The following is a 17,741-nucleotide window of genomic DNA, read 5'->3' on the forward strand; positions in this document are numbered from 1 at the left end:
GCAATTATATATGGAATCTACTTCCAGACAACGGGGAAAAACAAGTTGGAACAAGATGCCAGCTCCTTAAGGTTTTGGGGCTGCGCCAAAATGTGTCATTACTTGTGCATTTTCACCTCTCTAAATGTGTTACTTCCTACTGATTTTCTCCTAACATCTCTACTCCTGTAGATCGTGATTTTTTTAAATTTTTAAGTGTATCCTGTGTTGAAGTAAATAACTCGTTTTAGGGCGATCTTAACAGAAACTTTAAAAATGTAGAATTGTGCCTATTTTAGAAACTCTGTTCTCCGGGCAGTTTTGCAGAACTGAATTCCCCCACATTATAATATGTAATTTCTCTTTAGGATGCAACTAACCATTGTATAAACTTGAGATTATTAACAAATCCGACTGGGGACAAGATTATCACAAAGTATCTGACTGTAACAAATCTAAACCAACAAGGTGAAGATTGAATAGCATCATGAAATAGTTCCAGAACTGTTGGAATGCCAGAAAAGAAGACTGAAATTGGCTACATCTTTTCCCAGGTGCTAGGTACTCACCCCCCCCCCCCCGCCACAAGTCCCCCAAAATAAGTGGTCTAGTTCCAAGGTCTGAATGGAGCAGATAGCCAGAAACAAATATCATGTAAATTTTGCTTTGCTCTTAAACTCTAATGATTCAATGAAATTAAACAGAATTAGGAGCTAGTGTTATTTCATCAAATTCTAGGCATAGAAGATGAACACTCATTTTTGAACTCCTATATCCTTTACATGCTAAGCAAAAATGTATGCTCAAAAGACTCCTCATTTCCTTAAATTTTTATAATTAAGTCTTGCTAGGGCAAAGAAGGTGTTTTTAGTTTTGTCTCTATAATATAGTGGAAAGTGTATAATAAGGAGATCAATGTATAGCCTCAGCTGAACCTGTTTGCTCCTCAAATTCCTCCTCTGAAAAGAGACAGTATTTATCAGTCTCTTCGCACTCTAACTGGGCAGTTAGAGGTGGCGGCCCTGGTTTACGCTGAACCCTATCACATGAGATCCTGGCGTCACTGTACGACATAGCCCAAGAGGAGCCTTATCCTAAATACTATGCTCACAAGACATCCAGTGTCATTCCATGAATTTAATATTTTTGCTCTACCACAATGGGATAACACAGGTCATCTTGTATAGGATTCTATGCAATTATAAATAATATAAACATAAAGAATAATATAATACACCCAAAATCCTATTACCCAGAATCTCACTTTTTAAAAATCCAATAAAGGAGGCATGCAATAGGAGAGAAAACAGGAAAAGCTAGTTAGGCAAGAAATCTTTATTTAGTACCTGTTTCTCTCATGAGATGGTTTATGCAGAAATATTTATTGAATACTTATTGTGTGCCAGGTGCTGTTAGGTGCTGAGGTTGCAGTAATGACTAAGAATCAGTCTCTGTCCTCAAAAAGTTAGCAGTCTAGCGGGAAACACAAAGAATAAGGTGCAATGCAACGTGGTGTTAAAGGAACTCACAAGAGGGGCACTTAACCTCGCTTGAGGTGTCAGAGAAGACTTCACACACACACAAAGGCAATAATTGAACAGACTTCTGAAGGATGAATTTTTCAGATAAAAAGGGTAGGAAGGTAGACTACAAACTCTGAAGGTGAGAGAGAACATAATCCACTTAGGGAGCAGCAAGTGGTATGGTATGGCTGGAGCAAAGAGCTTGATGGGATGTCAAAATATGAGATAGAGCAGATATCAAGATCATTCATGGGGGTGGTGCTTATTTGCCTTGATAAATAGTTGGGACTTTATTCTGAAAGCAATAATGAACTAATGAAGGGCTTTACACAGAAAATGAAACAATCAGATTTGCTCTTTAGTAACATAATTCTTGTGACTGTGGAAAATGGATTCAGAGGCAGCTTTATAGGCAAGGAGACTAGTTATGAGGCTCTTGCACTTATTCAAGTGAGAGAGGATGGAACATTGACCTAAATTATGACCGCGAGAATAGAAAGAAACGGATGTATGTGAAACATCCATAAAGTAAAACAGGACATTGAGGCCGAGGAAGAGAAAGCAATCAAGAGCTCCACCTGAGATGGCCTAGAGGAGAAAGCGATAAGTTCAGTGTAGAACCTGTTACTTTTGAGGTGCCTATGGGACATCCAAATGGAGATGTTCAGTTGCAATCCAATACAGAGTAGAAGAGGTAATATGGTAATCAAGTTTGAATACAATAGAAGGTTGCTTACAAAGAGGAAACCAGAAGCTATTAGTATATGAAAAGAAGCATCTGTCTAGGCACGGTTGTTGTCTATGATATCCTCAAGCTTCTCTCTGAAGAAGAGTCATAACCCATGGATGGAAGCATCAGGCCAAAGGAAACAATGCTGGAGACATGGGCTCATAGTAAAGCAGAGGTAGAGGCTGGTACAAGGGAGCAGTCACTGAAAACAGGTAGAGGAATAAGCTGGAAGTAAGAAGAATTATTGCCTGTTAGAGCTGGAATAGGAGTTCAAGTCCAAACCTATTCCTTTATACATATTGAAGATCAGAAAGGTAGAGTTGTGGGGTGCCTGGGTGGTTCAGTCGGTTAAACATCCAACTCTTGATCTTGGCTCAGTTCATAATCTCACAGTTCTTGAGTTCAAGCCCTGCTTTGGGCTCTGTGCTGATGATGCAGAGCCTGTTTGGAATTCTCTCTCCCCCTCTCTCTGCCTCTTCCCTGCTTGCGCACCCACACTCTCTTTCTCTCAAAATACATAAACTTAAAAAAATTTTTAAACAAAACATTAAAAAAAAGAAGGGTTAAGTTGCACAGATTTTCAAAACCAATTAATAATAGAGCTAGAAGACAGAACTAGATATTTTATACCCAGTTCTTTCTGGTTTACTAAACAATAGTTTAAAGCTATTCATAGGAGAATCTCTGTTCTGATGTTCTTTGACTAGAAATTTCTTATTCTAAAACCTCCAAGCTCTGATTTTTCAATTATGATTTATATTTGGAATGATGCCTCCCAGGCTCTCAAATTCCCTACACACTTTCTGAATTGTTAGAAATGGTAGGGGGAGGGAAGAAGAAAGTGGTAGTGGGGGCTGTAAGGGCTGATTAATGAAGCTAATGCAGTGTCCATGTCTCCTTCCAGGAGGGGTCCTAACTAGTGATAACATGGTTAAAAATTTACTAAAAAATTATGAAAATAATTTTTTTGTATTTTTCTCTCAAGACTCCCAAATTGTATATACATCAGACTCCAGAAAACCTAGATTAACCCAAGCAGCAGTACCTGAAGTTAAGAATTAATATTAAGATTGGGGTGCCTGGGTGGCTCAGTCGTTAAGCATCTAACTCTTGATATTGACTCAGGTCATGATCTCACATTTTGTGAGATTGAGCCCCATGTAGGGTTCTGTGCTGACAGCATGGAGCCTGCTTGGGAGTCTTTCTCTCTCTCTGCCCTTACTTCCTTCTCAAAAATAAGTAAACATTTGGGATACCTGGGTGGCTCAGCTGGTTAAGCGTCCCACTTTGGCTCAGGTCATGATCTTGCAGTTCATGAGTTCGAGCCCATGTTGGGCTCTGTGCTGACAGCTCAGAGCCTGGAGCCTTCTTCAGATTCTGTCTCCTTCTTTCTCTGCCCCTCCCCCACTTGCACTCTGTCTCTCTCCCTCTCTCTCTCTCAAATATAAATAAACATTTAAAAAATCAAAAAAAAATAAACATTAAAAAAAAGAATTAATATTAGGATTGAAATGTGATCTTAAAAGTTAGTAGACCAAAAGCAACAACAACAAAATAGCTGCACTGGACTTCGTTAAAATTAAAAACTTTTGTGCATTAAAGGACATCATCAACAGAGTAAAAAAGCATCTCATGGAATGGGAGAAAATATTTGCAAGTTATATATCTGATAAGGGAATAATATTCAGAATTTATTTAGAAACCCCTATAACTCAACAACAAAACAATCAGGTTAAAAAATAGGAACAGGCATCTGGCTGGCTCAGTCAGTAGAGCATGCAACTCTTCTTAAAAATTTTTTTCTTTACATTTATTTACTTTTGAGAGACAGAGACAGAGCACAAGCTAGGGAGGGGAAGAGAGAGGAGACACAGAATCCGAAGCAGGCTCCAGGCTCCAAGCTGTCAGCACAGAGCCCGGTGTGGGGCTTGAACTCACAAGCCGTGAGATCATGAGCTGAGCCAAAGTGGGACACTTAACCAACTGAGCCACCCAGGAGCCCCTGGAGCATACAACTCTTGATCTGGGGTCATGAGTTTGAGTCCCACGTTGGCATAGAGACTACTAAAAAAAATGGGCAAAGGACGTAAGTACACATTTCTCCAAAGAACATATACAAATGGCCAATAAGCACATGAAAAGATGATAAGATGCTCCAGATCACTAATAATTAGAGTAATGAAAATCAAAACCACAATTAAATACTGCTTCACATCCATTAGAATGGTGATTATAGAAACAAAACAGAAAATAACAAGTGTTATGTGGAGAAATTGGGACACTTGTACATTGCTGGTAGGAATGAAAAAATGGTACAGCCACTGTGTAAAACACTATGGCAGCTCCTCAAAAGATTAAACATAGTATTAACATATGATGTAGCAATTCTGCTTCTGGGTATGTACCCAAAAGAATAAAAAGCAAAGACTCAAAGAGATATTTGTATAGCGGTGTTCTTAGGAGTATTATTAACATAGCCAAAATGTGGAAGCCAAGGTGTCCATTAATAAATGAATGGATAAACAAAATATGGTATATACATACAATGGCATATTACTCAGCCTTAAAAAGGAAGGAAATTCTGACACATGCTTACCACATGGAAAACCCTTGAAAACCTTATGCTAAATGAAATAAACCTGTCACAACAGGATAAATACTGTATGATTCCACTTATATGAGGTGCCTAGAGTAATCAAACTCAGAGATATAGAAAATAGAAGCGTTGTTGCCAGGGGCTGGAGGGAGATGGGAATGGGAAGTTATTATTTGATGGGCACAGAGTTTCAGTTTTGGAAAATAAAAAAGTTCTGGAAGTGGATGGTGGTGATAGTTGCACAGCAATGTAAATATACTTAATGCACTGAATGGTACTCTTAAAAGTGGTTAAAATGGTAAATTTTTTGTTATGTGTATTTTAACACAATAAGAATATTGACACTGACTTCTTCAATGAAATATACCCTCACTACCTTTGGGAAATCTATTCCAGAGAACAGATAAACAGAAAATACTGTTGCATCAACCAAGAAGTATCTACTGAATGCTTCCTTCATGGAGTGAAATAATCATTTCCTATCCCAGGTCATGGTTAGCTATAGAGGACATCTAGATATGAAGTTTGAAAGAAGAACGAGGTAGGGGAATGTTCTTCTTTCTCCATTTTTCCTTTCCCATCCTTTCCATTTGGATCAGAAGGGTCATAGAATTCAAATCAGAGAGTAAATTGAGAGTGGAACCAAATATCTACAAAAATGCCTGGTTGGGCAGGTGATCTCTAAAGAACCTTCTAACTCTCCTCTCTTCCGCATCACATTGTTAAGCCTCTTAGGAATATTCAGTACTTGAATGAAACTTAATCTAAAGTTTTACAACAAAGCTTAATAGCATAAGGAACTCAGAATTAATAAAGAATGTGTACAAGCAACTGAACTCCAGTGGTACCAGTAAACACACCAGATCTCTGTAAAACTTGACACATGTACAGAAATTTTTTTGTATTAAACATTTTCCAAATGACATCCATTACTTTGGTGACAGTCTCTAAGGATAATGGAATCCAAATCCTTCTTCTATTCCAGGACTGATTGTGCCACTAAACCACCTCTTTTTCTTCATCTGTAAAGTTAGGATATTGAACTAAGTGATCTTGAGGATTTTCTATATTTCCCATATATTACATGTTGAATTATTTCATATTTTTAGAACACATAATTTGTTTATATTTATTTGGATATACTACAATCAGTCATATACCAACTCTTGTGTTTACTTCCTAACACATCCAAATAAGTGGTAAATCCATTTGGCTGCAAACTGGTAGACATTACTATAAAGGAGTATGACTCCTGTTAACTGTTATTTGTTGATGTCTGGGACTGTGTTCCTTTCTCTTTCTCTCTTTCTCTTTTTTCTGTTCCTTCCCCATGAATTTAGAAAGTTCATTGCTGTCACATCAATCATTTGAAAGTGGTATATAATACTTCTAAAATGTTTGATGCACAAAAAAATCCTCACTAAATGTTCCCAAATTTTAGTTAATTTTACTTTCTCCACCCAAAGTATAATTAGCTTTTCCTTTATGAACAAAGCCAACCCTTTCTATAAAACATAATCAACGAGCAACTAACTAGTTTATCCATCCACTTTGTTTGGATTCCTCAGAAAGCAGACTGAATCAGGTAGTTTACTTAATAGGTAATCTTGGGAAGCAGAGAAACTGAGAGAGATAAGAAGGAAAAGGCATTTGAGAATACATTATTGAGCTGGCTACCACGTTGATCAGTTGGGACTCAGTTTTACTAAGGACCCTCCAAGAAACCACATAGAATGCATCTCAGAATTTTCCTGCCCAAGGACAAAAGGCTGATGCATTTATCAATTGACTCATTTCACTCATTAATTGAGGGCAGCTTCCAGGGGAATAATCCTCTCATATGTCTGGTCATTCAGTGTAGGCTTAGTGAGCTCCTGTGGCTTTGTAAAGAAAGGTGAGTCAGAAAGGCAGAAAGATGCAGCAGACACTTGAGTAGGAACCTTGGCATGCATGGGAACTGTCCAACACCTCTGCAGCTGAAATCAAATGAAGTGCCACAGGACACCAAAAGTATCTGCTACAATCTATCACTGAAACTTTTCAGATCCATTTTTGCCCTATATAAAATCCATTCAGTCATCAATTCTTTAAGGTCATGGCAGGCTTCTCCAAAGGACTTAAGGCAACAGAGTTAGTGTAGCAAACAGATGTCCCATGCTACAACTAGTCCAAAGACCTCAATTTGTATTCATCAGGTCCCTTCTCCACCACCCATTATAGATTTTCCTTACTCTTGGCAAGCACGTTAGCTGGTCTGAATTATTTGTTTGATGGATAGACCCAGGTTTCACCCCCTGAGGAGGCTATGCCCATGCTCAGGTCAGGCAGAGGTTGCTACAGTTTTTCATTCAGTGCTATATCACCCGGCATGAAAGAAAAAGGGGAATCCCAGTGAATCTTTTGTGATCTAGAAATACTTCTCCTTGTCCCCATTATTTAGCCAGGTGCTTATGACAACATATAAATTTACCTTCCAGTATAAAAAATGCCTTTATTTATCTGCATGTACCCTGGCATAAAGAGCCAAAGTGAACAGGTGGCAGTCATAGCTATCAATTTTGTGAGACTGTTGTAGTACTCCCTGGTAGTAGAGATTTTCTCCTTCCCACCAACAGTAACCAAGATGTGTAATTTAACAGAGCCTAAGGATGTGAGAATAGGAAGCACAAATTCTATAAGAGGCTTACTGGGTATGATGGTGAGAGGAGTCATTCCTACTTCCCTAGTTTGGTGTCCAGGCTCATGTATTCTAACTATTGAGTACACAGCACCACGTATTTGTCATTGGCTCAGTGCATATACCTCCTCATGTAGGACAACTCCCAATCATATAGGGTGTTGTCCCCAAACTAACTGAACCCTTACTAGTCCATTTTAACACTCTATCAGATCAACTTCTTCTAGATAATATGGTGTATGGTAGAAACAGTGGATCCTATTATCTTGTGTCCATTGTTGTCTTGTTGTATCTCTTTTACTATGGGTCTTTTAGTCCAAAGTGATGTTATTAAGGATACCATGTCAGTAAATAAATCATTCTGTAAGCCCTCAGATAATAATCCTGAAAGAGATGCTATGGGCAAGGAAGCCAAGAACATATCCAGAATAGGAGATGGTTCCTGTAAGGATGAATCACTTCTTTCCCCAGAGAGGGGTGAGGGATCCAATGCAATCAGCTTGCCATTAAGTACCTGGCTGGTGTCCTTGAGATTTGGTACTTTACTGAATGCTCAGTATTGGTCTTTGCTGCTGACAAGTCAGAACTTCTGCAGAAGCAGTAGCTATTTCAGTTTAGTGAAAAGTGATCGATACTACTGGGGCCATGCATGGCCTCCATACCTACTAATAAGGCTACTGTGTGCATGGGCCTATTGTACTAGCATTGGGGTAGTAAGAACAGAGGCTGGTTGACATTTACATGAAGAGAATCTTGTCTACCTGGTTGCTCTCTGGGAGACAGTGTAAGACACAAGGATGTGCATGTTCATTTCTACTCCTACACTTCATATGCCTCTCTCCCAAGCTTTATACTTGATAGTATAGTCTTATTCATCCTAGGCCCCTGATCAATCAGCCAAGTAATTCACCACTGCACAGAAAAGCATATATATCCTTATATCAGGCTAGTTCTTCTTCCATGTAACAAGTGCCTGCTCCAATCTCTGTCCACTATGAGACTTCATTTTTAACACAGGCTTTTAGTGGTAGTAACCCTATGAATGGGATATAGTACAATAGCAGACCATTTTCACTTGTACCAACATATAGAACCAGGCCATGTTTAAAGTAGGCTTAGATTTTTTCCGTTCTGTCAGTTGGTCACAGGAACGTTTCATGAGGCCATAGGTATGGAATGACAGAGAATCACTGATGCAACAGAAGGTGGTGATGTGGGAGTCCAGTCATCTGTTTGTGAAATTTACTTGTGCCCTCTGGACTTCCTCAGACCTGATCCTGTATGTATCATTTCCATCATATGATGGATTACTGCTGTGCAAGCTCACCTTTACTTAGATTATTGGACAATATACTTCCATCTGCAGTCACTTGATGTCTCATAGTCAGGTGCTCAGTCTCGACTAGGACCCTGTAGTATAAGGAAACTTATTTTCAAATGGTGGGTGGTTCTTTGTAGCAGGAGGCATACCTTGACTCAGAATTATAGAGCTCTGAATTGTCATCTCTGTTGGATACTTATAGTACCACTGAATCTATTGGGTTGTATAGTCCTAGCAGCAAGGAAACTTGTATTATTGCCTGAACTGCTGCAGAGTCTTCTCTTCTTTGAGTCTCACTAGAAAGTGGAAAATTTCTGCATCACTTAATTTGGTTTGGGGCAGTATCTGTTGCTTCTAAAATTAAGAGACCAAACTTGTTCTGTACTTCTTGCCAAGTGTTAGGAATGCGAAATTTAAGAATGAAGCATATCCATCTCAGTTATGCATTTGGGGCTTGGGAGAGTACCATAGGATGGCCTGCAAACACACTGGAGATGTCATGTATTCTGGTACTCCATTTATCCCCTGGCTTCTTTAAGCCTCCACTTTATTGAGGAGGGCATGATGGCATTTGGGCCCCCTGTTATGATTGGCATCTTATTTTTTAATATAATTTATTGTCAAATTGGCTAACATACAGCGTGTACAGTGTGCTTTTGGTTTCGGGGGTAGGTTCCCGTGGTTCATCGCTTACATACAACACCCAGTGCTCATCCCAACAGGTGCCCTCCTCAATGCCCATCACCCATTTCCCCCTCTCTCCCACCTCCCATCAACCCTCAGTTTTCTCTGTATTTAAGAGTCTCTTATGGTTTGCCTCCCTCCCTCTGTTTGTAACTATTTTTCCCCTTCCCTTCCCCCATAGTCTTCTGTTAAGTTTCTCAAGTTCCACATATGAGTGAAAACATGATATGTGTCTTTCTCTGACTGACTTATTTCACTTAGCATAATACCTTCCAGTTCCATCCACATTGCTGCAAATGGCATGATTTCATTCTTTCTCATTGCCAAGTAGTATTCCATCATATATATAGACCATATCTTCTTTATCCATTCATCAGTTGATGGACATTTAAGCTCTTTTCATAATTTGGCTATTGTTGAAAGTGCTTCTATAAACGTTGGGGTACATGTGCCCCTATGAATCAGCATTCCTATATCTTTTAGGTAAACTCCCAGTAGTGCTATTGCTGGGTCATAGGGTAATTATATTTTTAAGTTTTTGAAGAACCTCCACACTGTTTTCAAGAGCAGCTGCATCAGTTTATATTCCCACTAACAGTATAAGAGGGTTCCCGTTTCTCCACATCCTTGTATGATTGACATCTTAGATTCTGTATCTAATAGTCCTTGAAAAGTCTGAGTAGATGGCTATAGGTTCCCTTGTCGGAAGAGTTAACGTATATACTTATGATGGGGCTGCATGGTCTTTCTTTGACGGAATTAGGTTTCCTTTTCAGTCATTGCGTTCTTGGGATGGGAACTACCTCAGATCTGGAAACTCAATGAAGCATTATGATTTTCTATGATCAGGATGTTGACCCCAGCCTGCTGTTCACCTGCTTTTGATTTTTTTCTATTTATGAAAGTCAAGTAATACTTTCATAGGCTGCCTATCTATCTTATCTCTAGTAATATAAAAGTCTATTAGCCATTACCCCAAATCTCTAGTGTAGAGGAACCCTGAATTACCCCTCTAGTTTTGTTGCCTATTACGGTAATTATGCCTTTGATGTTTAAGTACAGCTGCCTGGCCTCCAATGTCATGAAATTCTTTCATTCTCATAGACCCTCAGAACCAAATTCTATGGTAACATTTTCTTCTGTGAGCCCTGGTTTATAGAGTACACTGCCACCGAAATTTAAAAAATGCTATCACATTTCTTAGTGCCCTAGTAAAGAGAATATAGTCTAGGAAATATAGCCAGGCAGGGGGTCTCACATAAAAACCAAATTATAATATATATACCTCTTTGAGGCTTCTGATCTGTCCCTAATACTGTGATAGGCAGTTTTGGCATCTCTACATTGTTGTTATGTCCTAACTTCAAGGCACCATTTCAGCAGTGTGTTGGGACAATCCAGGTGTCCTGACAGGATATCAATCCCTGAGTCATGTTATATATTCCAACAAACTCCCCCTATTCTGCTTTATATCCCACTCATCCTATTTTATATAACACCTTCAAATCCATTCCCATAGATCTTTCCCTCATTCCTGTCAGTATATATTAGCCAGATTCTCTAATTCTTTCAGTAAGTTATTTCTTCCCATAGCAGACTCTACCTTCCCTCATATAGTACTCTGGGACCTGACTCTCATTATTAAGCTGCAGAGCAATCAGAGGAGTTAGTGGAGAAGATCCCAAGGAGGATAAACATCATGTTGCCAGGCATTCAGCTCAGGGCAGTGCCCGTCCTCTCAAGGCAAGGGAAGACTGCTGTTTTCTAGTGGGGGGTGGGGGTGGGGGGAGACTGGCTTCTACAGCCTCCATTATTCAAGAGCATCCAGGGTGTAAGGTCCTCACATATCCTCACAGATGCCTTCATCCCAAGTCTCAGAGTCCCTGTCTTTCTCTGTCAAAGCCATGATGTGAGCACAGATCTTAGACCTGCATGTTCAATCTCATTTGTCATTCTGCTACTTTTAAGATTACATTCTGAACCTGATTTTTAGCACAGTCTGCTCTTTTGCTATAGGGTCTCTTTACTTTCTGTCACAGAGGACGTCTGACTTTCACAGAATTCCTTGAGTTGATAATTGGGTGAAATAAATTTGTCTCTCTTTCTTTAAGGCATTCGTTAAGGCTTCTAAGGCAGTTTACAAAAGCTAGCCAATACTACTGCTTGTATAATTATCATAGACTCTTTTCATTCCAGTATTAGAGATACTGGATAAGCAAAGCTTTCCCTTCTACCACATCCTACTGCAGTTGAAAGTTTGATATTTATGCCAGAGGTATGGGCATCACAATTATCACCAGCAATGGGGTTTTTGTCTCCATCTGTCTGGTGAGTAAACCATTTCCAGAATACTATCTTGGGGGTTCACTTTTTAGGGCTATACCTGTATTAATTTGAGTCCCTTCAAGAGCAGAGCCTTAAGTAAGGACATGAGTTTAGGTAATGTATTTGAGAGATGAATCCAGAAGTTTGGAGAGAGGAAGTGAGCTTCTCAACAGAAGGAAGATGGAAAAGCCAGAAAAGGGTATGCTATTGATCCAACTACCACAGAGGGCAATGGCACTCAAGTCTTCTGAGGATCCTCTGAGGAACCATGTAGGATATACCTCAGAATTGCCCCTCCAAAGAATGGGAGGCTAAAAACTAATACCCTGGCTTCCACACTCCATTGTTCGAGGCATGCCTGGAGGCCTTTCTTCCCTACACTTTGGGCTTGCCCTGCACACAGCTATAGAGGCTCCCACTGCTTAAGAGAAAGACTTAGAAAGAAAGTCAGAAGGATGAGATGATGGGACTCTGTCAATATGCATGGGAAAGCACACTAAAGCTGTAGCAGAAAGCAAAGGTGGGCTAAGTGGAGGCAGCACAGGTTAACAAGAGCATCTGCTTCATCACCAAAGTCAATCCCATATACCAGTGAATGGTCTCCTAGTGTCCTTTAATTAAATGTCCCCATCTCCTCCTTGTTAAGAACCCTAAATTATAGGCCCTATCCATTCCTACCAGAATAACTTTTATCTCCTCACAGGCAGTGAGTGAGAAAAGAAACAATCTACATTATTAAGTTAGTGCTAAAGTTAGGAAAGATCCTAGCAATAAGATTTGTGTGATTGTGATTTCCTGTCAGGTATATATGTGTGTTTTATGTGTGTCGAGTTACTGGGGGAAAAGATCTAAACAAATTACCAGTTGTTCAGTCCTCACCTCTGGCTCCAACATCGAGTGCCCAGGAGATAGAATTTTGCCTTACTTTTCATGGCATTCTCTGGGAGGGTCTCTGTAAGAGAAGATATTAAAACATCTAGAGGAGTAATACTATACATTCTTCTACTGTTTTGTGAACTTCTGGTGCATCCATCCAGATAATGGGAAGACTAGGAAGAAAGAAAAGGTAATATTTAAGGGTATTATTAGTATTGATATTCTTTGCAAGGCTGAGATTCAGTATGGGAGTGATAGCACACTGGGTAAATGTTTGGGTACATGTCTATCTCTCCCCTTCCTCCTTCAGTCCCCTTACCCCCCTCCAACTTGCTCTTCTCAGGTATCAGCATGTCATTGGCGTTGGTTAATATGGGCTGGTCTCTAGACAACCCATTGAAGTCCAGAATTTAGAAACAAAGCAGTGCATTTTGGCACCATCCTGCTTGAAGCTCCCTCTCTTTTCTCATTTGAAAATTTTATTGTTTCACTCTGGAGGATGAGAAATGGGGTTAAGAAGGAAAAATTCAGGGAGAACAAAGAGTGGGGGCCAGATGAAGCAATAACAAGAGGAGTCCAGATTTAGAAAAGTTACGTCTAAAGGAATATTGGGGTCAGAACAATGACACCATTATTTTCTATCCTTTCCATCTAGTGCTTGACACTTTTTTCTCTCACCTCTGCCTCATGATTGGTTTTATTCACAACTTGAAAAGTGCTACTTCCTTTTTTCAAAACTGTTTATTCACTTAAGTAAATGAGCTTAGCTTTCACTTCTCAACCTCTTTTCCTCTTTTTTCTTCCTGTCTTATTCTTTAATTTCTCACACTATCTTTATAAAAAAACAGTGAAAAGCAAAAACTGAAACAAAATATGAGGCATCATCAATATACACCTGTAAAACAAGTTTTACATATCCACATAACTGAACTAATAAAATGAATAACTGAGATGTCTTCCTTTAGGTTTCACCCCAAAGTTAAATCTGCCACAAGGATTTGTGTACAAGTAGTTTATTTGGGAAGTGGTCATAAGAAGCACAGGGGAGGAGGGGAAGCAGGACAGGAAATGGAGGGAGACATGCCAAAGGTGGCACATTATTACTAGGCAGGTTATTGCCATGAGCAACTAGATCACTACCACTGTAGACCTTCTGAGAGATTGTGTAAAACACATCTGATGAATGGATAAAGAAGAGGTGAGGGGTGCCTGGGTGTCTCAGTCAGTTAAGCATCTTACTTTGGCTTAGGTCATGATCTCACAGCTCATGAGTTCAAGCCCTGCATCGGGCTCTGGTAAGCTCCAGCTTAGAACCTGGAGCCTGCTTCGGATTCTGTGTCTCCATCTCTCTCTGCCCTTTCCCCCACTCATGCTCTCTCAAAGACAAATGAACATAAAATAAAGAGGTGGTACACACACAGACACAGACACAGACACAGACACAGACGCGCGCACGCACACACACACACACAGTGGAATATTACTCAGCCATAAAAAAGAATGAAATCTTGCCATTTGCAATGGCATAGATGGAACTAGAGTGTATTATGCTAAATGAAATGTCAGTCAGAGAAAGACAAATGCCATATGATTTCATTTATATGTGGAATTTAGGAAACAAAACAGATGAACATATGGGAAGGGGAAAAAAAGAAGAGAGAGGGAGGCAAACCATAAGAGACTCATATACAGAGAACAAACGAAGGTTGATGGAGGGAAGGAGGTGGGGGGATGGGTTAAATGGATGATGGGTATTAAGGAGAAAAGTTGTTATGATAAGCACTGGGTGTTATACGTACGTGATGAATCACTAAATTCTACTCCTGAAACCAATGTTACACTACATGTTACCTAACTAGAATTTAAATAAAAATTTGGAAGAAAACAAAAACACATCTGAAATGCTCCCAACAAAAGACAAAGAAGCAGGAGTATTTACCCATCAATATTCACCCATTACAGTGGCTCCCTTTTTAGCTGTAGGGGACACATTCCAAGACCACCAGTGGATTCCTGAAATCAAGAATAGCACTAAACCCTAGATACACTATATTTTTTCCTATACATAGGAAATACATACCTGGGATAAATTTCAATTTATAAGTTAAGCACTGTAAGAGATTAACAACAATAACTAATAATAAAACAGAATAATCATAGCAATATACTGTAATAAAAGTTGTGTGAATATGATCTTTCTCTCAAAATATCTCATTGTACTGTACTGACCCTTCTTATTGTGATAATGGATTATCTGTTTTACTGGGGTTGACTGCAGGTAACTGAAACCATTGAAAGTTAAACTTTGGGTAAGCGGGCATTACTCTATGGGTTGAAGTTAGCTTACTCCCCAGAAGCCTTCAAGCAGAGAAATCTTTAAAGTTAAGGTGGTCATTGGAGGTAAGCAAATTTTCTACCCAAATGAAGCTGACCTCCAGAATGAGCTGAGGAGATCTGAGCAGAGCATTGATGTCGGAGTTGCATATTTTTGTCTCAAAAACCATATGATAATTTAGCTTTTTTTTCTCTCTGTATTGACTGATTGTTTTAGTTTTCTTAAAACATTAAAAGTACTTTTCTATATTATGTTTTTGTAGGCTCCATCATAATAGTAATATTCTATAATGTCTCATGTTTCTCACAATACACTTCCAATTATTTCTTTTAACCTCAAAATAGCTCTTGAAATGAATATTATTAGCTTCACTTTACTGTAAAAGAACTGTGGCTAAGATAAGTTAAGTATTACCCCATAGGGTCATCAAGTAAGTTGCTGATACTCAAACGTGGCTCTCTCGATTCTAACCTTGGTGCTTTTCCCACGATACTCACTTGTTTCCTATAATAGCACAGAATTTCTTGAACATAAGCATAAGATGTACTATACTAATAATGCTTAAACATTAAGTAAAAATCATTTTAACATTCTTTATGTGACTCTCTCTTACTCATATCCCTAGCTGGTGTACCCAGAATACATAATAGAAGACAAGGAGCCACCATAAAGATACAAATGAAGTTAAAGAATAAAGGGTGTGAATGGAAGCAACACAAGTGCCCACAGGCAGATGAATGGATAAAGAAGATGTGATGTACACACAGACACACACACACACACACACACACACACACACACACACACGATAGAATATTACTCAGCTATAAGAAAGAATGAAATTAATGACCTGGATGGATCTAGAGGGTATAATGCTAAATGATATAAATCAGTCAGAGAAAGACAAATACCATATGATTTCACTCATATGTGGAATTTATAAACAAAACAAATAAACAAAGGAAAAAGAGACAAACATGAAAAAAGACTCTTAACTATAAGAGAACAGACTGGTGGTTGCCAGAGAGGAGGTGGTTGGGCGGCCGGGGGAAATAGGTGAAGGGGATTAAGAGTACATTTATGCTAATGAGCACTGAGTAATATATGGAATTGTTGAATCGCTATGTTGTACAGCTAAGACTAGTATAACACTGTGTGTTAATTATACTGGAATTAAAATTAAAAAAATAAATGCAAATTAAAAAAGAATAAATGGTATGAATCTGTTATAAATACAGCAATACTAGCAAGAAACTGAACCAGAGTCTAACATGGATTGGGTGTCAGGGCACAGGAAGGAAGCTGCGCATCATTGTCCTTCCCACTTCAGAAGATCAACAGTGTCATGTTCATGAAAAGAGTGAATTTGATTATAAACATAAGGTACCAGTCACTTAGGATTTGCTGTAGACCAACAGTTAGTGGAACTCTTAATTCCCCCAAGTATTATTGACAAGGTGGGGAGAGAATTTCTGGGGTGATAATTGTTGAGGATGAGTAGACTTCATAGGCAACAGAGCTATTTCTGTTCTCAACATGACTGTGGCTTGCCTACATTGAATGTCTAAGGCAATGTCAAAAAAGTATACAAATTTAAGAAGGTATATATAGTGGTTTCGGAAAGCATGTAACAACAAAGGGTTTTATGTTTCACTGTTGAACATCCAAAACACCTCTCTCACCCCAGATTGGAAATGTCCAATGCGTCTTTATCTATCAATTCTGATCATAGTAGTGGACTTTGTGGAAGACAGAACACAGAGGCGGTGGGTCTCATCTGTGAGAAGTTAAAGAGAGTTGGCTCCATAGGGCTAAGCTCCATTTGAGCTAAGGTGAAGGGGAAAAATTACCCAAGAAATTATCAAAGACCCAGAAGGCACAAGAAAGAAGGCCTATGCCTAAAATAATCTCTATTTGGAGTCAGGTTTACGAAGTAAAAGGAACTATAGCAAAATTGAACTCCAGTATGTAACAGGAAAGCAGAGAGCTACTACCCTGGAGAAAAGCATGATTTAACAAAGTCAGAGAAAACAAATATGAGCTCTAAAAGCAGGCTTAAATCAACCCATCTGCCAGGAAATATTGGGAAGAGGACATAGCAGTTCTTGGGTTGCTATAAAAGATCCATTCCCCTATTCTCTCTCAACAGGACCTCAGTTTTGTTTAGATATTCATCTATTCCACATGTGATTCTGGAGTAATCCTCAGCACAGGGGTCAGTGCTAATTGGTCTGAGTCAGTTATGATATCCCTATTCTCCTGCCAGGAACTGGTTTATGAGTATGTGGTCCAGGGACCTGATACCCATGAAGAGGATGGGCAAGAGCTTCTGGGTGAGGCTGCCTGTGCTAAAACACAGCCCCCTTTCTGCCTCTCAACCTTGCTGTGTCTGTATGTGATGCTGAAACTGCTACAGCCATCTAGTCACCAGTCTGAGAATGAGGCCAAGACACTGATCATATATTGGGAAGTGGAGAGATGAAAAGAAGCTGGGTCCTTCATAACATTTGTGGGTAGCTATATCAATCTTCTGAAACCTGTTTACTGTTTCAGGACTTTCTGATATACGAATTGATGAGTTTCTATTATTTAAGTCAATTTGGGATTTTTGTAACTTACAACCAAAAACACCTTATCTTATGTAAAAGTGAGAGCAGTGGTGGTATATCTTCCATCCCAGCATGCAGACTTTGCC

This window comes from Felis catus, chromosome B2 (assembly GCF_018350175.1).
Source record: "Felis catus isolate Fca126 chromosome B2, F.catus_Fca126_mat1.0, whole genome shotgun sequence".
Lineage (NCBI taxonomy): Eukaryota > Metazoa > Chordata > Mammalia > Carnivora > Felidae > Felis > Felis catus.